This window comes from Triticum aestivum, chromosome 6A (genome assembly GCF_018294505.1).
Source record: "Triticum aestivum cultivar Chinese Spring chromosome 6A, IWGSC CS RefSeq v2.1, whole genome shotgun sequence".
Taxonomy (NCBI): domain Eukaryota; kingdom Viridiplantae; phylum Streptophyta; class Magnoliopsida; order Poales; family Poaceae; genus Triticum; species Triticum aestivum.
Window position 1 is genome coordinate 564759454 of NC_057809.1, and position 24774 is coordinate 564784227.

Sequence of the window (24774 nt, forward strand, 5' to 3'; positions counted from 1 at the left end):
GTCAAATGTTTGGTTTGCCTGGCTCCCATGTTTTGGTACCTTACGTTCCGCTATATCGGCTAACATAGCACTGGGAGAACTACTGCGATTGTGCCCTGGTTCATCCGGATGAGCACCTCAGTAGAGAAAGCCAAAAACTGACTGTCATGATACAGCGCGAGACTAGTCAACCACTCGATGACTTAGCGGAATCTTTGGGTTTCCTCCGCATTAACGAAGGGCCGTTTCCCGGTCTTGTACGTACGCGCCCTGTATTCGGATGAGCGCGGAGGTACCAAGGGCTATCTAGTAGTCCCGCAGTCAAACTCCTATGGCTAAGTGAAAGTGTTAAAGCAATATAGTCTGATTGCCTCGTTCGCTGCGCTACCACCTCCTTAACGGTCCAAGACGTTGGATCAAGTGTGAATACGCGTTTTTTGCGAACACCCCCGCATTATATGCATGGGGGCTGAAGCCGACGACTGCAAACTTTCAGGTTATATACATATATACATAAACGGCCGCACATGAGGCATCATAATACTTTCAGGCAAAAGTATAAACACAGCCTTCATACTTCAATAAAATATTGTTTTTACAGTGGGAATACATGTCACTAGAACATAATATTCTTCGAGCATTGCGCCTCTATCGAACGAGTGCCTTCAAGGACCTATTCAAGGTAGTGCTCGGCAGCTACTCGGCCCACGGCCGAACCCTGTGTCGCAATAGAGGAGGCCTCCATATCTGCCCAGTATGTCTTGAAACGGGTAAGTGCCATCCGCGCACCCTCTATGCACGCCGACCTCTTAATAGCGTCGATGTGCGGCACATCACCAAGGAATTGTTGCACTAAACTAAAGTAACTATTCGGCCTTGGCCCTTTCGGCCACAAATGATCCACAACAGACCTCATGGCAAGTCCAGACAACCTATGGAGCTCAGCCCACTCGACCATTTGCTCATTCAATAGCAGCGGACAAACTGGAGCATGGAACTATGACCAAAACAGCTTTTCCACTTCACGATCTTTCTGATCCTTGAAGTACTCGGCCGCATCAGCAGCACTGGCTGCCAAATCCACGTATGCGTCTGCAGAACTCCATAGTTGGTCAAGAGGGGCATACTTCGGATCTCCGAACTTATTCCGCAACAAAAAGGGCTTCCCAGCCGCAATATCTCCAGCTTGACGCAGTTCCTCCTTCGTCGCTCTGATTTTGGAGCGGGTTTCCTTGGCTGCTACCATGGCCTTCTCCAGGTCTCTCGCCTTCGCTCGGCTTTCTTGTTCTAGAAGCTGGTAACGGTCGGCGGCATCTTTCAGCTCAACGTCAATGTCGGCCATTCTTTCCTTGCTTTGGCAATGCGTGGCCTGTTCGGCCCTTAGCTCTTCGACCACCTTTAGAGCGGCCGCATTGCTATTCCAAGCTTGTTCCTTGGCTCGGGCAAGTTCCACCCGAAGGGTCTCCACGGTGGTAGCTCCATTTGAAGGGACAACATATTAACGATACTGGCATCATGCTCCTCTTACTATGTGTTGATCACCAGAGAAATCACATACCCTGTGCCTCGCCAAGCCGCTTGTTGACAAGCATGATGTCGGCATCTGCCGTATCAAGTTGCCGCTTTAGCTCGGCAAACTCATCAGTCCGGCTAGCCATCGAACCTTCAGCCACCTGCACATGAAGGCAATCGGATTATTTCCTGGGACTATGATCCTCTGTTTGCCACCGTTTTTCGATGGCAACCAGAGTCTCAGGGGCTACTATCTGCATAGGGCACACCTAATGTGTGCGGTATTGTCAAAAACATACACTATTTCACGTACCTCAAAGCCTTTTAGCAGACTCATAAAAGCTTCACGTAACCCGCTTTCGGCGGATGAAATCCTTTCAATCACCATACCCATTAGTGCACGATGCGCTTCTAAGATGGCCGCTTGCTCCAGAAGATCCTTCAGTGCGTCCGACTGCACACTATACGGTTCCGGACTCTTTCTTTTGCTCTCTTTAGGAGCCGAATACTGAGGACTTTGGGTGGCCAAAGGATTACCCTCTGGCCTTGGCGGATCAGGAGAAACCCTTCGCGATGACACTTCAGGGTCACCCGCCTCATGAGGCGGGGTGGCTGGGGGAGGTGTTTCGCTCTCCATCATCTCCGGAAGAAGATCCCCTGAAGACGAACTCTATCGAGAAGGGCTACGATCCTAACTGCAAGATATACACTTCGGTTATTATGTTCAGAAGTAATGTATGATATTTTTACTATTAAGTACCTTTTCACTTACAGCTCGGTAGAGGGTTGATCCCCTTGCGGACACTATGCGGCAAGCATACCCTCCGAGGCAGGACCCTCTGGCGAAGATTTATTCCCCCGTTTGGAAACCTTTGTTTCCGGGTCTTCAGAGGTGGTCCTCTTCCTTCCTTGGGGAGAGGGGATTTCAGATCCTTCTCCTTGGTTGTCCTCCTTCGCGGAGGCGCTAATTCCCCCGGTTCGGATGAATGATGTGTGAGGCCTTCTTTCATCCTCTTTATTCCCCCCTTCATCTTCCCCTGAGAGCACCTGACAAGGTGCCGGCTCGAGCATTCTGTCTAGCACTGGATTGGCCAAACCTTCAGGAAGGGGGGCCGAACCCCTGATCATCTTTTCCTTTGTTATCTAGTCCTGGTCAAAGAGCGACTTTTCATAATGATGTTATGATAAATAGAAAGACAGCTTGTTCGGCCATGGGATTACTTACTTGGGTATCGGGGCGATTACAGCTCAGACCCGCATCCTCGGTGGTGTCCGGACACTCTATTTGGGGTCCGAAGAACAATTTGTACATCTCTTCGAGCGTCATGCCGAGGAAGTGCTGAATAGTTCGCGGTCCTTCCGGGTTGAATTCCCACATACGAAGGGGTTGACGTTTGCAAGGCTGGACTCGATGAACTAGCACGACTTGCATTAACTTGACCAGGCTGACATCTCTCTCAAGGAGATCTCAGATGCGACTCTGCAATACCAGCACAACATTTACTGGCCCCCAGTTCAGCCCTTTGTTGATCCATGACGTCAGTTGTGGTGGGGAGCCTGAGCGAAAGGCAGGGGCGGCCACCCACTTGGAACTCCGGGGAGCTGTGATATAGAACCACTCCTGCTGCCACAAACTGGACACCTCTGGGAAGGAACCTTCTGGCCATGGAGCATCAGTGCTTTTTCTTATTACGGCACCTCCGCACTCTGAGTGCTGCCCCTCGATCATCTTCGGCTTCACATTGAAGGTCTTGAGCCACAGACCGAAGTGTGGGGTAATGCGGAGGAAGGCCTCACACACGACGATAAACGACGAGATGTGAAGGAGGGAATCCGGGGCCAGATCATGGAAATCCAGTCCATAATAGAACATGAGCCCCCTAACAAAGGGATCCAGAGCGAGGCCTAGCCCTTGGAGGAAGTGAGATATGAACACAACACTCTCGTTGGGTTCGGGAGTGGGGATGACCTTCCCTCGGGCAGGCAGCCTGTGTGAGATTTCAGCGGTCAGATACCTGGCCTCTCTCAGCTTCTTGATGTCTTCCTCTGTGACAGAGGAAGGCATCCACCGACCTTGGAGATTGGATCCGGACATGGTTGAAGGTCCGAAGCGCCTGACTTGAGGCTTGGGTGTTGGAACTCAAGGCGGGGGAAGGATTCGATTGAGCACAAGAGGGAAAAAGGGACAGGCCTCAGCCTCTTTATAAAGAGGATGAATATCAAGCGTCCTCCTCATAGCCGTTTGGGACTTGCCTAAAATCGAGGAGTCATACTAACAGGCACGATTGGGTTACCCATGTCCGTATTGATGAGAATCCTGTAATAAGGGGGACACGGTCTCTGCTTTGACAAGACGTGTCAAGAAAACCGCCTCGCAATATGTGCAGCACTGGTTGAGAAAAACGGTTCGAATAAAGACCGGGCCATGGCATGATGTCATGCTGTCAAAACGTGTGATTAGATTTGTGGAAATATTATTCTCTCTACGGTGGTATGTGGAACTTGCTTTGTAGAGCCGGACACTATCCTTGTGTTCAAAATCTTCAATGGAGTATTCGGAGGAGGAACCCGCCTTGCAATGCCAAAGACAAAACTGCGCGCCGGACTCATCGTCATTGAAGCCTAGTTCAAGGGCTACTGAGGGAGTCCTGGATTAGGGGGTTTCTGGATAGCCGGACTATACACTTTGGCCGGACAGTTGGATTATGAAGATACAAGATTGAAGACTCCGTCACGTGTCCGTATGGGACTTTCCTTGGCGTGGAAGGCAATCTTGGCAATACGGATATGTAGATCTCCTCCCTTGTAACCGACTTTGTGTAACCCTAGCCCCCTCCGGTGTCTATATAAACCGGAGGGTTTAGTCCGTAGGACAACAAACAATAATACCATAGGCTAGCTTCTAGGGTTTAGCCTCTACGATCTCGTGGTAGATCAACTCTTGTAATACTCATATCATCAAGAACAATCAAGCAGGACGTAGGGTATTACCTCCATCAAAAGGGCCTGAACCTGGGTAAACATCGTGTCCCCTGCCTCCTGTTACCATCTGCCTTAGACACATAGTTCGGGACCCCCTACCCGAGATACGCCGGTTTTGACACCAACAGCCGGCGTGGCTACAGTGCCCCCGCCTTCACCGCTGACAACAACAAGCGGCGACTTGACGGAGAGTAGTGTACGCGACTCGACTCGGCCACGCCCTGACAATCGACAAGACGGCGCACAGTCCCCCTAGGCATGCGGGGCACGCACCTAGGGAACCTGACAAACCACAAGCCCTCAGTGGGACCTAGCCCAGGTTCTCAGACACCAACAATATGGACCCACCGACTTGTAACATTACCACTGTACCCCTGGGGGGTTGACCTATAATACCCCCCAGGAGCCCTCATGGATACAAGCGAACTCATTCCATCACACACACCTAGTTAGCAACACCCAAGGAGAGGGAACTGCCTAAGCCTTGGCCAGCTTCCTTCCTCCTCCATACAGCTCCACGAGCAACATTGTACTATCAATCATACAACTACACTCGGCAGGATTAGGGGTATTATCTCTCCGGAGAGCCCCGAACCTGGGTATGTCCGATGTCCCGCGCCCGCTCATGCCAACCTCGCCTATGGAGTCCACTAGCACCCTCGAGCCTCCTCCTCTCTTTAGCCATCCCATGGCATCTGCCGTGCACCCACCACGACAGTTGGCGCCCACCGTGTGGCAGCTCGAGGAGCTAGCCGGGAACATGCTTCAGTCGGGGCCCTTCTCCTTCGCTGTGTTGCGCATCTCTGATGCGTTCGCGGGCGACGAGTACCCCAGCGAGGTGCTCAGCTACTCCGACTCTCCCCTCTCCCTCGGCGGCGGCATTTCCGCCGGGGCAATGGACGTCCACGTGGAGGTCTTCGTCACCGGCGACGGCGCCTCCTCCTTGTCGAGCAAGACGAGGAAGGCCGCCGAAGCCAGGGTCGTAGCAGATCGGATCGAGCCGTCTGATCCGTTGCGCACCGAGATGCAGAGCCTCCGCATCCCCATCGGCACAGACGTCGACGCCACCAACGTCGCTGAGGCCCGAACCCAGCTCGAGGAAAGGCGCCAACAGATGCTGGACCTGTCCGAGATGCTCGCCGCCACTCAGCGTCACGTGGACGCCGCTCAGCTGGAGCGCGATGTCGCCTACGGATTCATGCTCGCCGTGGCTGACCCAAGCCGGGTCACCGACGTGCGTGCCCAGGGAGGAGCGATCGGCCGGGCCTTCGGCGCCGTCCCAACCGTCTACGAGACCCCAGCAAAGAATATGCGCGCTACCCAGGCAGCCGCAGCCGGCCTGGACCAGCTCGCGGGCGAGGAGCTGAAAGAGCGCATCGGGCAAATGCGCGAACTCCTCCACGCCGCCAACACACAGCAGGACCGCCTCAACTAGCTCGCCAAGCCGGCGGGATCCGGCTCCGCCCGCCTTGGCGGGCCCGGCAAACTTCTGCACACCGCTTCCTCGCCACCCGGCGAGGCGCACTTCGGACGAGCCCGGACTCGGCGCGACCTGGCCGCTACAGCCGCCGGCGGATTGGGCCCCCCGTCGTAGAGATCGAGCGCGGACCCGGCCAGCATGGCCGGCGTCCGGCTCCAACCGACCTGGCCCCCCGTGGCCTGGCCGCAAGTCGACTCGGCCCGTGCGCCATCGACGACGCTGACGCTCGCCACCACCTCGATCGGCTCGCTCGCTCCCTGGAGGTGGAGGAGAGCGGAGCTATCGGTCCGGCGTGCTTCGGCCCACGCATCCGGGAGGAGCCCTTCCCCAAAGGATTCATGCTCCCCCGTGACACCCCCAAGTACAATGGGACGGTGAAGCCAGAAGACTGGCTCACCGACTACACCACGGCCATTGGCATCACCGGTGCCAATCGTCGTCTCGTTGTGCGCTACGCACCGCTCATGCTCCAAGGGTCGGCTTGCACATGGCTGAACAGCCTGCCGATGGGCAGCATCAACACGTGGGTGGACTTCGAGGAAGCCTTCATCCGCAACTTCACAGGGACCTACAAGCGACCCGACCGCCCTAGCCAGCTCGCCATGTGCGTGCAGGGGCCTGCGGAGACCGGTCGCGAGTACCTCGCACGCTGGACTGAGCTCCGGAACAGCTGCGAGGGCGTCCATGAAGTCCAGGTGATCCAGTACTTCGTCAGCGGGTACCGAGACAGCACCCTCCTCAAGCACAAGCTCTTACACCTTGAGCTGGCCACCATGGCCGCACTCATGGTGGCGGCGGACAAGTACGCCACCGCCGACTCCGCCATGAAGATCCAGGTGGCACTGCATGAAGCTGGCAAGACAAAGCCGGCACCCCTCCAAAGCCGGCCGGTGAAAGCAGCCGGCAGCAGCATCACCAGAACAACAAGCGCAAGGCCGACCAGCCGGTGCCGCTTTACGGCAACCGGCTCGTCGCGGCCGCCGAACCCGCAGCGGACCCGGCGGCGAAGCGTCGGCAAACCGGCAAGACGGCATGGCAACCCGCCATGAGCTTCGAGCAGATGCTTGACGCCCCCTGCAAGCACCATAGCGACGCAAAACCCTCCACGCACACGCTTCGGCAGTGTGCCATCACCAAGCGCATCATGAGGAGCGACGTCCCGCCCCCTCTGGCTCCGGCTCCCGGCGCGGGACAGCCGCCTCCGCATCCACCGCAGCCTCCAGCTGGCGGCGCGATGCGCGACGATGCTTACCCGGACTAGAACGCGGCCTATGTCGTCTTCACCAGCCTCGGCGACGACAAGCGCAGCGAGCGCCTCCTTCGGCTGGAGGTGAACACCGTCGTCCCGGCCAAGACAGAGTTCATGCATTCGTCGGATCGCCCGATCACCTGGACCCGGGAGGATCACTTGGCAGTCATGCCGAGTCCGGGTGGTTACGCCCTCGTCCTCAACCCCACCATTGTCGCGTGGCGCACATGCAAGTTCTCCCGAGTCCTCATCGACGGCGGTAGCAGCATCAACATTCTCTACTGTGACACGATGACCAAGCTCGGCCTCAAGGCCGAGGACCTGGAGCCAACCCGAACGATCTTCCACGGCATCGTGCCCAGGCTCTCCTTCTCCCCCATTGGCCGGGTCCGGCTATATGTCTTGTTCGATGACAGCGGCCACTTCCGGCGCGAACCAATCTGGTTCGAGGTGGTGGACCTGTCCAGCCCGTATCACGCGTTGCTGGGTCGGCCCGCACTCGCCAAGTTCATGGCGGTTCCCCACTACGCGTACCTGAAGATGAAGATGCCGGGTCCCAAGGGCCTCATCACTATCACCGGCGACTACCGCAAGTCCCTGGAGTGCGCCCGAGACGGCGCCATGTTGGCCGAGTCGCTGGTAATTGCCAAGGAGCGGCGCCAGCTCGACCGGATCATCGCCCTGGCAGGCAAGGCCTCCGCCGCGTCGATCCCGACCCCGGACCCGGCCGGCGAGGCCGCCTTCAAGCCCTCCAAGGGGACCAAGAAAGTGAAGCTCAACCCAAAAGACCCCAGCTGCAGCAAATACGTTGTCATAGGCGCCCGCATGGACAGCAAATAGGAAGGCGAGCTCGTTGACTTCCTCCGTGAGAATCGGGATATCTTCGCATGGACCCCCAAGGACATGCTGGGTATCCCGAGGAAGTACGCCGAGCACAAACTTCATGTCCGCATGGACGCCAAGCCTGTCCGTCAACCCCTACGACGATTTTCCGAAGAAAAGAGAAGAACCATTGGTGAAGAAGTGGCCAAGCTTTTGGCGGCCGGCTTCATAATGGAAGTGTTTCACCCCGAGTGGCCGGCCAATCCAGTCCTCGTCCTGAAGAAGAACAAGACCTGGCGCATGTGTATCGACTACACCAGCCTCAACAAGGCCTGTCCCAAGGATCCGTTCGCCCTCCCGCGGATCAACCAAGTCATCGACTCAACCGCCGGGTGTGAGTTCCTGTCCTTCCTGAACACTTACTCTGGCTACCACCAGATCAAGCTGGACCCGGCCGACGCCCTGAAGACGTCCTTCATCACGCCCTTTGGGGCGTATTGCTACATCACCATGTCGTCCGACTTGAAGAACGCCGGCGCCACCTTCCAGCGCTGTATGTAGAAATGCCTGCTGCCGCAACTCGGCCACAATATCCACGTGTACGAGGACGACATCGTGGTGAAGACCAAGCAGCACCTCACGCTCCTCGACAATTTGAAGGAAACGTTCGCCAACCTCCGCGAATACAAGGTCAAGATTAACCCGGAAAAATGCATCTTCGGCGTCCCGGCGGGAAAGCTACTCGGCTTCCTCGTCTCAGAACAGGACATTGAGGCGAACCTGGAGAAGATCAAGGCCATCGAGCGCATGTGCAAGCCGGCTCGGCTGAGCAATGTCCAGAAGTTCACCGGATGCTTGGCCTCGGTCAGCCGATTTCTAAGCCGGCTAGGCGAGAGGGCGCTACCCCTGTACCAGCTGATGAAGAAGACGAGCCCGTTCGAATGGAACGGCAAGGCAGACGAGGCCTTCCAAGACCTCAAGCGCATGCTCTCCACCGCACCAGTCCTGGTCGCGCTGACCGACAAGGAGCGGCTGCTGCTCTACATAGCCGCGACCTCGCGGGCAGTCAGCATGGTACTGGTGGTCGAGCGACCAGAGAAGGGCAAGATCCAAGCCGTCCAGCGCCCAGTCTACTATCTGAGCGAGGTGCTCTCCAACTCCAAGAAGAACTACCCGCACTAACAGAAAATGTGCTATGGCGTGTACTTCACCGCCAAGAAGCTGAAGCAGTATTTCCAAGAGCACGTTGTCACCGTGGTCAGCACGGTGCCTATCAAAGAAATCATTGGGTGCCGGGATGCCTTTGGCCAGGTTTCCAAGTGAGCGATCCAGCTAGCCGGCCACACCATCCTCTACGAGCCCCGCACCACGATCGAGTCTCAAGCCCTGGCCGACTTCCTCGTCGACTGGACCAAGACCCAGTACTTACCGTCACCTCCCAACTCGACGCATTGGTGCATGCACTTCGACGGGTCCAAGATGCGACTCGGCTTGGGGGGCGGCTGGCTCCACTACGTGCTCCAGATCCACTTCACCGCCTCCAACAACGTCGCCGAGTACGAAGCCCTTGTGCACGGCCTCCGGCTTGCCAAGGAACTCGGCATCCGGCGCATCCTGTGCTATGGTAACTCAGACCTGGTGATGCAGCAGTGCTTCGGCGAATGGGACGCCCGTGACTCCAACATGGCAAGCTAGCGCGTCCTCATACAGAAGTTGTCCGGATCCTTCGAGGGCTGCGAGTTCCTCCACGTCCCGCACACGGAGAATGAAGCAGCCGACACGCTCGCCAAGATCGCCTCGTCACGGCAAGCCATCCCGTCCGGCGTCTCCCTCGAGCACCTGCGCAAGCCGCCCGTTAAGCCATCACCGGACTCCGAGTCCATCCACGTTCCATATGACCCGGCCGCACCTCAATCCGGACCGGTGACTGCCGAACCAGGCCCGGGGACTGCTGAACCCCGCCCGGGGGCTGCTGAGCTCGACCCGGCCACCATCGTCCCAGACTCGGCCGTCGCTATACCCGACCCGGGGGTTGCTCAACCCGGCTCGGGGGCTGCTGACTCGGAACCCACCCTGGTGGCCGTCTTCGCCATGGTTACGGCTCCATCTTGGGCCCTCCCAATATCAGAATTTTTGGAGAACGGGGTTCTCCCCATGGATGAGACCGAAGCTCGGCAAGTGCAACGCCGGGCGTCCGCCTACAGCATCAACAACAATGAGCTCATCAAGCGCAGCTCCACCAGCGTGTTCCAGCGCTGCGTCGAGCAGGAACGGGGCATCGACATCCTCCGCGACATACACCAGGGAGAGTGCGGACACCACGCCGCATCACGATCCCTAGTGGCCAAGGCGTTCCGCCACGGTTTCTACTGGCCCATGGCCCTCCAGGATGCCGAGTCGCTTGTCCTCAAGTGTCAGGGATGCCAGCGCTTCAGCAAACACAGCCACCAGCCGGCGTCAGCACTCCGCACCATACCGATCATCTGGCCCTTCGCTGTCTGGGGACTCGACATGGTGGGACCCTTCAAAACCGCTCGAGGCGGCATGACGCACTTGCTGGTGGCAGTGGGCAAATTCACCAAGTGGATTGAGGCAAGACCAATCAAGAAACTGGACGGGCCAACAACCGTCTGGTTCATCAAGGACATAGCGGTGCGCTACGGCATGCCGAATAGCATCATCACCGACAACAGCACCAACTTCTCCAAGGGCGCGCTCGAACAATACTGCTCCGTCTCCGGCATCCGCCTCGACCTGGCCTCCGTTGCGCATCCGCAGTCCAATAGGCAGGTCAAACGGGCCAATGGACTCATCCTATCTGGCGTCAAGCCACGACTCGTCGAGCCACTCATCCGCTCACCCGGCAGCTGGCTTGACGAGTTGCCAGCCGTTCTCTGGAGTCTACGCACCATGCCGAATCGGTCTACCGGGTTCACCCCATTCTTCCTCGTCTACGGAGCCGAAGCCGTCATCCCGACCGACATCGAGTTCGACTCACCGCGCGTCGCGATGTACATCGAAGCCGAAGCCAGAGAAGCCCGCGAAGATGGCGTCGACCTGCTCGAAGAAGCACGCCTCCTGGCGCTCAGTCGCTCGGCCATCTACCAGCAAGGCCTGAGGCACTACCACAACAAGAAGATCAAGCCCCTCGCATTCCGCGAGGGCGACCTCATCCTCCGACTCATCCAAGAGCAGGCAGGCCAGCACAAGCTGTCCCCTCCATGGGAGAGCCCATTCATCGTGAGCAGGGCCTTGCGCGACCGCAACGCCTCCTACCTCATCAACACATGCAAGTCAAGGAAGCGCAAGAAGGACAACGCCGGTGAAGAAACGACCCGGCCATGGAGTGCGGAACTCCTCCGCCCGTTTTACAGTTAGCCGCAGGAGCGTATGTATGGTCGCCTTTTGTAAACGCGTGAAACTATGGGGTCCTCGAACAAGACTCGTGGGATGCCTTTTGTCGACCAATTTTTTTGTCCTATTTTCTTGCCACACTATACCACTGAACCCGGCCACCGGTCCGACTCGCTCGTCCCGGGGGCTCGGGGGCTAGCTGGCTCGGTCGCCACCCCGCTGCCTTACTTGGTGATTCCTGATAAATTTAGGATGCCGCGGTCCCCCACTTCGCCCCAAAGACATAGATCTAGCTTTGGCTGTCGGCTAGCAAGCACAACGGACCAAAGCTCCTTTACGCTTCATACACTAATTCAAAGGCTGTTGGGTCGATCAACCCGACTAACGCTTTCTAGATGATCCTTATAGAGTAGGAGATAGAAATTCTATCTAAATCCATCTAATCTACTTACTTCGTTCCCTAATTTCATTCAAGAGATCCTGAGGAAAACAATTGGGTTTCCACCGAGCTGAAACAATATGCGGATGGTTCTAGTAAACCAAAACTATCGTTTTTTAGCTATTTGGCTTCCTTATTCCTTATTTTAAGGTTCGGTATGGAATGAACTTATAATCTGATGATCGAGTCGATTCCATGATTATAAGTTCATAACCCTAGCACCCATTCCCATTTTGGGCAGAACAGATCTACTAATTCTTTTATTCCAGTTAGTAAGAGGGATCTTGAACTAAGAAATAGACCTAGCAGCTAAAAGAGGGTATCCTGAGCAATTGCAAGAATGAGCAAAATTCTTTCAAATATTTTAGATAGAAGAAACATTTCTTCTATCTAAAATATTAGAAAGAATGTACCCTTCTATCCAAATCCAATTTGCATCGATAAAATAAATCCAAATTCCAGTAGTAGATGAATAATTGCAAATTTGTGTGTGTATGAGATTAGAATAACTTCAAAATAACTGACATAATATTGTATTTTTCCTGATCAGAAAAATACATGAAAAAGAAAGGAGGTAGAAAAAATTTTGATTCATCAAATGAACAGCCGCACGACCGACTGCTCGCCAACCGGCTTCGCCGGATTGCCGCCAGCCGGCCCAGCGGGTGTTTCGCTCGCGCTCAACGTTTCAAGGGACCCAAATCCTGCGCACTCCTCTCAAAGAACCGAACTCCTTGTCACGGACCGGAGCCTCAGCCGTGTGACTCGCGGGGAGGGGGGGGGGGTTGAGAAAGGAAAAACGCATGAAATCGGTCCAAAAACGGAAGGCAAAAAGCAAAAGCACCCACGACATCTAGACAAGTATTTAAGAAAAGGCCCACAACCCGAGTTCATTACACCCTAAAACCCCCAGTGGGTGGGTGGACCTGCTATTTAACAAATTATTACACAAAGCGTCTCAGGCATCTCCAGCGCCGCGTCGCGACGTCGACAGCTCTCCCCTGGCGGCCTCCGGATCCAGCGAGGTACCGGTGTCCTCCTCAGCACCCGTGTCGCGGTAGACGCCCGTCTCCTCCGAGCTCCCCTCCGGATCGTGGAGGAGCAAGCCGTAGTCTTCGCCGTCCACGGCCCTGCCGTCTTCCATCCGCTCTGGATGGAACTCATCGTGAAAGGCGAACTCGGCGATGTAGCTGGCCCGGGAGGCGATCCGGACGGCTTACTCCTGCAAGTGCTGCTCCAAACTGGCCCGCTGGCCCATCAACGCGTCCAGCTGCAGGTCCCGATGCCAGGACAACGCGAACCGAAGCACCATCTCAGCACTGGCACGAGCGGCGGAGACGCGCCACTCGCCAAGCCGGTCCGGCCCCATCTCCAACCAACGCGCCAGGCGCGAGAAGCTTCTCGGTTGGACGGAGTCCGGCCATAGGGCCGCCGTCATTGCGGTGCCGGCCTGGGACAGCCGCCCCAACTGTGTTCCCAGGACCTGCAAGCGGGCCTCAGCGGCGGCGATGATCTCCGGGAAGGTCCAGGCCACCCGCGGATCCGTCACGGATCCAACGACGCTGGTCGGGTCACGCTGATGGCAGACGGCTTCCTCCGCCGGCCGCTGCGTCTCCGGGAAGGCCCCTGCCGCAAAGGAAAAAGCAAGTTAGAAGAAGAACAACAAGGAAGAAAGGCCGGATCCCGACCCGGCGAATGACAAGAAAAAGCACTTACTGGAGAAGGACTCTTCCAGGTGCTACGCTACAAGCAATGTACCACGCTGCTCCCGTTCGATGGCGCGTCGCGCTCCTGAGCGCCTTCTCCAGATCAGCCGCCTTGGCAAGGGCCGCCTTCAGCTCGGCGTCCTTGTCTTCGGCCGCCTTCTCGGCCGCCTCGCAGCGATGGGCCTCGTCCTAACGGCCCCCCTCAACCATGGCGATCTGCTCCCACAGGCGATCCACCTCGGCCTGGAGCAGGCCCTTGTTGTTCGCCAGCTGGCCGCGCTGCTGGTCCGCCTCCACCAGGGCCTTCTGCGCCTCTGCCACCTTGGCGGCTTCCGACTTAAGGTGCTCCACCTCGGCCTCGAAGCAGCTCTTGTGACCCGCCAGCTGCTCATGCAGCCGGTTGAATTCGTCAAGAGACCGCCGAGCCACGGCCGCCACCGCCCTCGCCTGCGCCGCCTCGATGCCAAGACGGCCGGTGTCGGCAACGAGCCGGTCGTAGTGATGACCGGCCCAGAGCAGACGTGTCCGCCATGACAACACCTCGACTGCGAAAAAGAAGGACTCAGCAGAAGAAAAAAAGCAAGACTTAAGATTTGGCCCAACTGTTACACAGTTGGCCCAAATATCGGGGGCTACACCCAGTGGGTGCGCTTGCGCGCCCCCACTAGAAAAGAGCACAAGAATACCTACAACGACGTGGAGATCCTCCTCCTTGGCGGCAATCTGCCCCGTGAGCTCTCGGTGCTTGCCCAGGAGACGATTGTAGGCAGCAACCCGGAAGGCATCAAGATGCTGAAGAAAGTAGAAGCGAGAACAAGGCCAACACTCTAAAGATTCGACCCAACTACTACGTAGTTGGCCCGAACCTCGGGGGCTACACCTAGTGGGTGCGCTGGCACGCCCCCACAAAGAAGAAATTATAAGAAAACTTACCAGAACGGCGCGCTCCAGGTCGAGTGTCCGCTCCACCTTGGCCTGGGCGAAGGCCTCGAGTCGTTCCGTCCGGCCTCGCAGGCGGCGACTGACGGCTTCCAGCGCCGCCTCCTCCTGGGTTGCGGGCCCGAAGACAACGGCGCCCCCGCTCCATGCCGGCTGCGGCACGGCAGCTCGGCGCCCTTCCTGCCGGGGCACCAAGGCGTACTCCCCGCTGGCCGCCCATGACACAGCCAGCACCTCCTCCGACGCCCCTCCCGGCGCCGACAATGACCCGGACACCAGGATGCCCTGCGTCACCGTCTCCGGCCCAACTGCCGGGGCGACCTCCGGCACCGCCGCCCGCGGTGCCTCCTCCAAAACCGGCGGCACCTCCGACACCGCCGCCCGCAGCGTCTCTTCCAAGATGGCGCCGCCTTCACCACCATCAGCCCCCGCTCGCCTGACCACGTCGGCCTGCGGCGGGGAGTCATCCGCCACCTCCACGACCGCCCGGTCGGGGATCACCACCGCAGCCCGGCCTCCACGGCCGCACTCCCTCACCAGCAATGACTCAAAGACCGTCGCCGCCACCATCGTGCCCTCCGGCATCTCACGCCAGGCCAGCTCCGCGCCGCCTCGCGCCCATGCCGCTGCCACGTCGGTCCAAGCATGGACCAACGCCGCCTTCAGCTCTGCCTCGGCCCAGTTCCTGTCCCGCCAGGCCACGGCTTCGGCGTCGTTCAGATCCAGGCCAAGGTCCGAGTTGGCCTGTTCCTCCACCTCGGCCTGGTCGGCGAGGTCGGACCGGCTCCTGCAGCACTCGGCCCCTTCGGTGGCCGCGGCTTTCATCGCCGCCCGCGCCAGCGCGATTGGCGACCTGAAGAAGAAGACGAAATAAGCAGAAAAGAAACAAGACTAGCTCAAGGAAAAAATCGGAGGGCGAACGAGGGATGAAGCTTACCCGGCCAAGACCGGGACCGGGGCTGGCCTCCCGTCCCCGCCACCACGCTTCCTCTTGGCCGGCCTCCCGGCCCCGGCCAGGTCCGTCGTGTGCTTTGGGGCCTGGGGTCGCGGCGCGACGTTGTCTTTCCCATGCGGGCGGCACCGCGAGGACCCGGCTTCGCCCGCGTCACCGCCTCCCCCGCCCAATGCCACTACACCAAGAACTGGCGTCAGCATTGATCGTTCCGTGCCGTGGTCAGCACTTCAAGACACATTAGGAAAAACACAAGACTTACCTGCACGACGCCCAGCGCCGGTGTCAGACTCGACCTCCTCCTCCCCGCCATGAGCCGCGGGCTCCTCTATCGCCACCAGCGTCACCTGTGATGGGGCCTGGGCGTAAGGATGGCGAATCGCGTTCAGAAGTATCTCACGTGTCGCATCAGGATGAATGAGAAGGTGTGCAGCGGCAAAGTAAGAAGACCGGGCACTCACCTGCGGTGCCGGGTTCGACTGGCTGTACGGCACCTTGCTGAACCGCCAGTCATCCCCAAGGTTGGCCTTGGAGATGCCATTCACATCGCGCGCGATCTGCTCCATGGACAGCCGCGTCGACCCCATGCGGTTGGGGTCTTGAAGGCCGACCATTTTGCCGACGAGGCAGGAGCGCCCCTGAAGCGGAAGGACCCGGCACCTGACGAACGCGGCGAGAAGGTCGGTGCCGGTGAGCACCTCATGCGTCCTCATCACCATCACCCGCTAGCAGAGGTTGACGATCTCCTGCGACGGGCGCCTAGGCGAGTAGCCCCAGTTCATCTTCGCCCACGGCGGTGCGATGGCGAAGGCCGGAAGATTGATGCGATCTGCACCATGGTTGCGGACGTAGAATAAGGAGTTCTGCCACTTCTTGGCAGAATCCTCCAGCGGGATCTTGGGGAAATCCGCCCCCGACAGCTTTGAGATGACGGCAGCGCCGCAATGGGAGAACTCCCCGGCCGACGGGCCCTGCTGCTTCAAGGAGAAGAAGCTCGCCCAGAGGTCGATCGAAGGCTTGACCCCCAGGTATCCCTCGCAAAGGGTGACGAAGCCGGGGAGCTGGGCGATGGCGCCGGCACCAAGATGATGCGGCTGGAGCCCGAAGAATTCCAAGAACGCGCAAAAGAAGGAGCTCGCCGGCAGCCCGAACCCGCGCTCAAAGTGCGTGAGGAAGACCACGCGCTCCTGCCCCTTGTGCCGAGGCCTCTGCTCGCCGCACGGCAGGCGGACGCCAACGTCCGTCTCCCTTGGCAGGCGCCGCGTCGCCCGGAGTTGGGTATTGTCCTCAGAGGTGACGTTCGAGCCCATCCAGGAGCCCGATGGCAGTGACATGATGAAAGGAAGAAGAAGAAGAAGGAAGATGGACGGCGAAGGAGTTCTGCTCGGAGCAGCGGGCGCCGCAGAGAGTCGGTTGCAAGGAGCGGAGCAAGAGCAAAGGGACAGGAGGGCGCGAGCGAGAATAATGTCCGCCGCTCCCTGCCCCCCAATTTATAACCCTTGGTTTGAATGTGGGGAAGTGGGGAAGTGGGATCGTCTGCATGCACCCGTTCCACTACCCCGCAATAAGTGCGCATGTACACGCGCAGTAACTGCCCAGGGAAGAGCAACCGGCCCCCGGACGCCGCAATAAATCCACACGCTTGGGCCAAGGGCGCGCGGCGGTGGGCCCCAGCCCACCGCCCGGTCCCGTCACACGCGTGGCCTGTCAGGCCCCTCCGACTTCCGGGCACCACGTGGCGCCCAATCGAAGCCCGAGGGATTGCCCCAAGATTCGGCAGACTTCTCGGTCCCCACCACGGCCAGGATGCCACGATCCGGTTTCCGAGAAAACCGGCACACAGTGGGTGTTGCCGGACCCGGCGCTCGCAGAATCCACCTTGCTTAAGGGGGAAACTACGAAGGCCCACTCATCCGAAGACGGTGGACCTTCACAGCTTCGGGGACTACTGTCGGGGGGATGGACCTCGGGCAGGCAACGGAACCCGGATCCCCTTCAAAAATAACGGGGTTGGCACTGCCCCTCAATACCGGCACGCGCTTGGCCGGGTCGCTCGACCCAGCCAAGCCCTACAAGCCGGCCAGACTAGCCGACCTGGCAAGACACGTCGACTCGGCCCCAACAACTAGTGCAAGACAGCAGAACCCGGCACGAACAAAGCCTCCTCGACAAGCCAGAACCACCCGTGGCGTGCTACGCAATCCAGCCACGGGTCAACTCTCGTCCCATCCAGGCCGTATGATGGGACGAGACTTTAATCAACGATGACCGAGGCAACAGTGCCCCGCCCATGCCTCTGGTCAGCGAGTACGTAGCAACAGTGCCCCTCACCTACCCGCTGATCAGGGCCAGTGTGGCTACAGAGCCCCCGCCTTCACCGCTGACAACAACAAGCGGTGACTTGACGGAGAGCACTGTACGCGACTCAACTCGGCCATGCCCTGACGATCGACAAGATGGCGCACAGTCCCCCGAGGCATGCGGGGCCCAACCCGGGTCCCCGGACACCGACGATACGGACCCACCGACTTGTAACATTACCACTGTACCCCTGGGGGGTTGACCTATAAAACCCCCCAGGAGCCGTCATGCACACAAGTGAACTCATTCCATCATACACACCTAGTTAGCAACACCCAAGGAGAGGGAACTGAAGGAAATATGCCCTAGAGGCAATAATAAAGTTATTATTTATTTCCTTATATCATGATAAATGTTTATTATTCATGCTAGAATTGTATTAAATGGAAACATAATACATGTGTGAATACAAAGACAAACAATATGTCACTAGTATGCCTCTACTTGACTAGCTCGTTGAATCAAAGATGGTTAAGTTTCCTAGCCATAGACATGAGTTGTCATTTGATTAACGAGGTCACATCATTAGAATGATGTGATTGACTTGACCTAGTCCGTTAGCATAGCACTTGATCATTTAGTTTGTTGCTATTGCTTTCTTCATGACTTATACATGTTCCTATGACTATGAGATTATGCAACTCCCGTTTATAGGAGGAACACTTTGTGTGCTACCAAACGTCACAACGTAACTGGATGATTATAAAGGTGCTCTACAGGTGTCTCCAAAGGTACTTGTTGGGTTGGCGTATTTCGAGATTACGATTTGTCACTCCGATTGTCGGAGAGGTATCTCTGGGCCCTCTCGGTAATGCACATCACTTAAGCCTTGCAAGCATTGCAACTAATGAGTTAGTTGCGGGATGATGTATTACGGAATGAGTAAAGAGACCTGCCGGTAACGACATTGAACTAGGTATTGAGATACCAACGATCAAATCTCGGGCAAGTAACATACCGATGACAAAGGGAACAACGTATGTTGTTATGCGGTCTGACCGATAAAGATCTTCGTAGAATATGTGGGAACCAATATGAGCATCCAGGTTCCGCTATTGGTTATTGACTGGAGACGTGTATCTGTCATGTCTACATAGTTCTCGAACCCGTAGGGTCCGCACGCTTAAAGTTCGATGATAGTTATATTATGAGTTTATTTTTTTTGATGTACCGAAGGAGTTCGGAGTCCCGGATGAGATCGGGGACAAGACGAGGAGTCTCGAAATGGTCGAGATGTAAAGATCGATATATTGGACGACTATATTCGGACATCGGAAAGGTTCCGAGTGATTCGGGTATTTTCGGGAGTACCGGGGAGTTACAGGAATTCGTATTGGGCCTTAATGGGCCATATGGGAAAGGGGAGAAAGGCCTCAAAGGGTGTTCGCACCCCTCCCCATGGGCTGATCCGAATTGGACTAGGGAGGGGGCGCCCCCTTCCTTCCTTCTCCTTTTCCCTTCCCTTTCCTTCTCTCCTACTCCTACTACTTGGAAGGGATCCTAGTTCTACTAGGAAAGGGGGAATCCTACTCCCGGTGGGAGTAGGACTCCCCTAAGGCGCGCCATAGAGAGGGCCGGCCCCTCCCCTCCTCCACTCATTTATATACGTGGCCAGGGGGCACCCCATAGACACAACAGTTGATCTGGATCTCTTAGCCATGTGCGGTGCCCCCCTCCACCATAATCCACCTTGATCATATCGTAGCGGTGCTTATGCGAAGCCCGACGTCAGTAGAACATCATCACCGTCACCACACCGTCGTGCTGACGAAACTCTCCCTCAACACTCGGCTGGATCGGAGTTCGAGGGACGTCATCGAGTTGAACGTGTGCAGAACTTGGAGGTGTTGTGCGTTCGGTACTTGATCGGTCGGACCGTGAAGACGTACAACTACATCAACCGCGTTGTGCTAACGCTTCCGCTTTTGGTCTACGAGGGTACATGGACAACACTCTCCCCTCTCATTGCTATGCATCACCATGATCTTGCGTGTGCGTAGGATTTTTTTTTGAAATTACTACATTCCCAACAGTTGTATCAGAGTCTAGGTTTTATGCGTTGATGTTGTGCACGAGTAGAACACAAGTGAGTTGTGGGCGATATAAGTCATACTGCTTACCAGCATGTCATACTTTGGTTCGGCGGTATTGTTGGATGAAGCGGCCCGAACCGACATTACTCGTACGCTTACGCGAGACTAGTTCTACCGATGTGCTTTGCACACAGGTGACTGGCGGGTGTCAGTTTCTCCAACTTTAGTTGAACCGAGTGTGGCTACGCCCGGTCCTTGCGAAGGTTAAAACAGCACCAACTTGACAAACTATCGTTGTGGTTTTGATGCGTAGGTAAGAACCATTCTTGCTAAGCCCGTAGCAGCCACGTAAAACTTGCAACAACAAAGTAGAGGACGTCTAACTTGTTTTTACAGGGCATGTTGTGATGTGATATGGTCAAGACATGATGCTAAATTTTATTGTATGAGATGATCATGTTTTGTAACCGAGTTATCGGCAACTGGCAAGAGCCATATGGTTGTCGCTTTATTGTATGCAATGCAATCGCCCTGTAATGCTTTACTTTATCACTAAGCGGTAGCGATAGTCGTGGAAGCATAAGATTGGCGAGACGACAACGATGCTACGATGGTGATCAAGGTGTCGCGCCGGTGACGATGGTGATCATGACGGTGCTTCGGAGATGGAGATCACAAGCACAAGATGATGATGGCCATATCATATCACTTATATTGATTGCATGTGATGTTTATCTTTTATGCATCTTATCTTGCTTTGATTGACCATAGCATTATAAGATGATCTCTCACTAAATTTCAAGATAAAAGTGTTCTCCCTGAGTATGCACCGTTGCCAAAGTTCGTCGTGCCCAGACACCACGTGATGATCTGGTGTGATAAGCTCTACGTCCATCTACAACGGGTGCAAGCCAGTTTTACACACGCAGAATACTCAGGTTAAACTTGACGAGCCTAGCATATGCATATATGGCCTCGGAACACTGAGACCGAAAGGTCAAGCGTGATTCATATAGTAGATATGATCAACATATTGATGTTCACCATTGAAAGCTACTCCATTTCACGTAATGATCGGTTATGGTTTAGTTGATTTGGATCACGTGATCACTTAGAAGATTAGAGGGATGCCTTTCTAAGTGGGAGTTCTTAAGTAATATGATTAATTGAACTTAAATTTATCATGAACTTAGTCCTGGTAGTATTAGCATATCTATGTTGTAGATCAATAGCTCACGTTTAGCTCCCCTGTTTTATTTTTGATATGTTCCTAGAGAAAACTAAGTTCAAATATGTTAGTAGCAATGATGCGGATTGGATCCATGAGCTGAGGTTTATCCTCATTGCTGCACAGAAGAATTATGTCCTTAACGCACCGCTAGGTGACAGACCTATTGCAGGAGCAGATGCAGATGTCATGAACGTTTGGCTAGCTCAATATGATGACTACTGGATAGTTTAGTGCACCATGCTTAACAGCTTAGAATTGGGACTTCAAAGACGTTTTGAACGTCATGGATCATATGGATGTTCCAAGAGTTTAAGTTAATATTTCAAGCAAATACCTGAGTTGAGAGATATGAAGTCTCCAACAAGTTCTATAGCTAAAAGATGGAGGAGAATAGCTCAAGTAGTAAGCATGTGTTTAGATTGTCTGGGTACTACAATCGCTTGAATCAAGTGGGAGTTAATCTTCCAGATAAAATAGTGATTGACAAAATTCTCTAGTCACCATCACCAAGTTAGTAGAACTTCGTGATGAACTATAATATGCAAGGGATGATGAAAACGATTCCCGAGCTTTTCATGATGATGAAATCGATGAAGGTAGAAATCAAGAAAGAGCATCAAGTGTTGATGATTAACAAGACCACTAGTTTCAAGAAAAGGGCAAAGGTAAAGAAAGGGAACTTCAAGAAGGACGGCAAGCAAGTTGTTGCTCAAGTGAAGAAGCCCAAGTCTGGTCCTAAGCCTGAGACTAAGTGCTTCTACTGCAAGGGGACTGGTCACTGGAAGCGGAACTGCCCCAAGTATTTGGCGGATAAGAAGGATGTCAAAGTGAACAAAGGTATATTTGATATACAGATTATTGATGTGTATTTTACTAGTGTTCGTAGCTACCCCTCGGTATTTGATACTGGATCAGTTGCTAAGAATAGTAACTCGAAACGGGAGTTGCAGAATGAACAGAGACTAGTTAAGGATGAAGTGATGACGTGTATTGGAAATGGTCCCAAGATTGATATGATCATCATCATACACTCCCTATACTTTCGGGATTAGTGTTAAACCTAAATAAATGTTATTTGGTGTTTGCGTTGAGCATGAATATGATTTGATCATGTTTATTGCAATACGGTTATTCATTTAAAATTAGAGAATAATTGTTGTTCTGTTTACATGAATAAAACCTTCTATGGTTATACACCCAATGAAATTGGTTTGTTGGATCTCAGTCGTAGTGATACACATATTCATAATATTTAAGCCAAAAGATGCAAAGTTAATAATGATAGTGCAACTTATTTTTAGCACTGCCGTTTGGGTCATATTGGTATAAAGCGCATGAAAAAACTCCATGCTGATGGGCTTTTGGAATCACTTGATTATGAATCAGCTGATGCTTGCGAACCATGCCTCATGGGCAAGATGACTAAGACTCCGTTTTCCAGAACAATGGAGCGAACAACAGATTTGTTGGAAATCATACATACTGATGTATATTGTCCGATGAATACTGAGGCTCGCGGCAGGTATCATTATTTTATGATCTTCACAGATGATTTGAGAAGATATGAGTATATCTACTTGATGAAACACATGTCTGAAACATTTGAAAAGTTCAAAGAATTTCGGAGTGAAGTGGAGAATCATCGTAACAAAAATAAAAGTTTCTACGATATGATCGCAAAAGTAAAATATTTGAGTTACGAGTTTGGACTTCAGTTAAAACAATGTGAAATAGTTTCACTACTCACGCCACCTAGAACACCACAATGTAATGGTGTGTCTGAACGTCATAACCATACTTTTTTAGATATGGTGCGATCTATGATGTCTCTTACTGATTACCACTATTGTTTTGGGATTATGCATTAGAGACAGCTACATTCACGTTAAATAGGACACCATCTAAATCCATTGAGACGACACCGTATGAACTGTGGTTTGGCGAGAAACCTAAGCTGTCGTTTCTTAAAGTTTGGGACTGCGATGCTTATGTGAAAAAGTTTCAACATGATAAGCTCGAACCCAAATCGGAGAAGTAAATCTTCATAGGATACCCAAAAGAAAATGTTGGGTACACCTTCTATCACAGATCCGAAGGCAAGATATTCATTGCTGAGAATGGATCCTTTCTAGAGAAGGAGTTTCTCTCGAAAGAAGTGAGTGGGAGGAAAGTAGAACTTGATGACGTAACTGTACCTGTTCCCTTATTGGAAAGTAGTTCATCACAGAAATCTGTTCCTGTGACTACTACACCAATTAGTGAGGAAGCTAATGATGATGATCATGTAACTTCAGATCAAGTTACTACCGAACCTCGTAGGTAAACCAGAGTGAGATCCGCACCAGAGTGGTACAGTAATCCTGTTCTGGAGGTCATGTTACTTGACCATGACGAGCCTACGAACTATGAGGAAGCGATGATGAGCCCAGATTCTACGAAATGGCTTGAGGCCATGAAATCTGAGATGACATCCATGTATAAGAACAAAGTATGGACTTTGATTGACTTTCCCGAAGATCGGCGAGCCATTGAGATTAAATGGATCTTCAAGAGGAAGACGGACGTTGATAGTAGTGTTACTATCTACAAAGCTAGAATTGTTGCAAAAGGTTTTCGACAAGTTCAAGGTGTTGACTACAATGAGAGTTTCTCACTCGTATCTATGCTTAAGTCTGTCCGAATCATGTTAGCAATTGCCACATTTTATGAACTCTAGCAAATGGATAAACAAAACTGCATTACTTAATGGATTTATTAAAGAAGAGTTGTATATGATGCAACCAGAAGGTTTTGTGAATCCTAAAGGTGCTAACAAAATATGCAAGCTCCAGCGATCCATCTATGGACTGGTGCAAGCATCTCGGAGTTGGAATATACGCTTTGATAAGTTGATCAAAGCATATAGTTTTATACAGACTTGCGGTGAAGCCTGTATTTACAAGAAAGTGAGTGGGGGCACTACAACATTTTTGATAAGTATATGTGTATCACATATTGTTGATCGGAGATAATGTAGATTTATTCTGCAAAGCATAAAGGAATGTTTGAAAGGAGTTTTTCAAAGAAAGACCTCGGTGAAGCTGCTTACATATTGAGCATCAAGATCTATAGAGATAGATCAATACGCTTGATAAGTTTTTCAATGAGTACATACCTTGACAAGATTTTGAAGTAGTTCAAAATGGAACAGTCAAAGAAGGAGTTCTTGCCTGTGTTACAAAGGTGTGAAGTTGAGTAAGACTCAAAACCCAATCACAGCAGAAGATAGAGAGAGAATGAAAGTCATTCCCTATGCCGCAGCCATAGGTTCTATAAAGTATGCCATGTTGTGTACCAGACCTATTGTATACCCTGCCCTGAGTTTGGCAAGGGAGTACAATAGTGATCTAGGAGTAGATCACTGGACATTGGTCAAAATTATCCTTAGTGGAATAAGGATATGTTTCTCGATTATGGAGGTGACAAAATGTTCGTCGTAAAGGGTTACGTCGATGCAAGTTTTGACACTGATCCAGATGACTCAAAGTCTCAATCTGGATACATATTGAAAGTGGGAGCAATTAGCTAGAGTAGCTCCATGCAGAGCATTGTTGACATAGAAATTTGCAAAATACATACATATCTGAATGTGGCAGGCCCGTTGACTAAACTTCCCTCACAAGCAAAACATGATCACACCTCAGTAATCTTTGGGTGTTAATCACATAGCGATGTGAACTAGATTATTGACTCTAG